Source organism: Plectropomus leopardus, unplaced genomic scaffold, assembly GCF_008729295.1.
Source record: "Plectropomus leopardus isolate mb unplaced genomic scaffold, YSFRI_Pleo_2.0 unplaced_scaffold93276, whole genome shotgun sequence".
Classification (NCBI taxonomy): domain Eukaryota; kingdom Metazoa; phylum Chordata; class Actinopteri; order Perciformes; family Serranidae; genus Plectropomus; species Plectropomus leopardus.
The window spans coordinates 1-963 of NW_024702868.1; the positions used below are offsets into that span (position 1 = coordinate 1).

The following is a 963-nucleotide window of genomic DNA, read 5'->3' on the forward strand; positions in this document are numbered from 1 at the left end:
GTATTGTAGGACATTTCAAGGATTTTAGGATATTAGGGGCTTAGCTAGGACCTCTGTTGGGTGGGGCGGGGATCATGCACTTGTACTTTGTTTTGAAAAATAAGCTCTAATTTAATGTTGTTTTGTGCACTCTGGCACCTTATGCATACTCAAAGTACAAAAACAGTGTGAATCACTTTATTTTTATTGAGAATTAGAAAATGGTTGGGGGCCACAGCACCCTATCAGGGGCCAGATTTGGTTGACGAACAACAAGGTGAGTATAATTTATGTGACAATCAAGCTGTCAGGATGGCCGAGTGGTCTAAGGCGCCAGACTCAAGGTAAATACCTTCCTGCGATACAGATATGGGACTTCTGGTCTCCGAATGGAGGCGTGGGTTCGAATCCCACTTCTGACAGAGGTTTTATCCTCACGAGTTATCTGTGTATCCTGGTTTCTTGTGCTGTTTTCAGATGCCCGCTACATGTAAAACACCTGAAACCTGAGCAAACTGGTTCTGTTTCTTTCAAAAACATGGGAAGAAATTAGCCACTGAAGAAGAAAGTAAAGAAGTAAGAAATGTTCCATGGATTGCAAGAAATTATTGGATTTAGAAAATTACTATTTAAAAAAATCTAGAGAAAAACATACGAGGGAAAAAAGGGAAACACTATATTTATAATTATCACAATTACATATTTAAAATTACGTTAGAGAATTATTGAAATGTTTTAGTACTTTTTCTTTATGTTGTTTTATGTTTATTTATTTATTTTTACTAATTTCGTGCAATTTTGGTCTCAAAGGGTCCAACGTTGAGCAAACTGCACAGGTGAGTTTTATTAAACTGACAGTTCTAGGATTTTGGGACATTTCTTAGATTTTAGGACATTTCTAAGATTTTTGGACGTCTTGGATTTTAGGACGTTTCTGGTATTGTAGGACATTTCAAGGATTTTAGGATATTAGGGGCTTAGCTA

The 963-nt window shown here is 36.8% G+C and overlaps 1 non-coding gene across 1 annotated transcript; it reads left to right on the forward strand.

Moving 5' to 3' along the window:
• The first annotated feature begins 285 nt into the window (after positions 1 to 285).
• On the forward strand, positions 286 to 401 carry trnal-caa. Its single transcript has 2 exons — positions 286 to 323; positions 356 to 401. It is a non-coding gene; the product is annotated as a tRNA-Leu (tRNA).
• Positions 402 to 963: the final 562 nt, after the last annotated feature.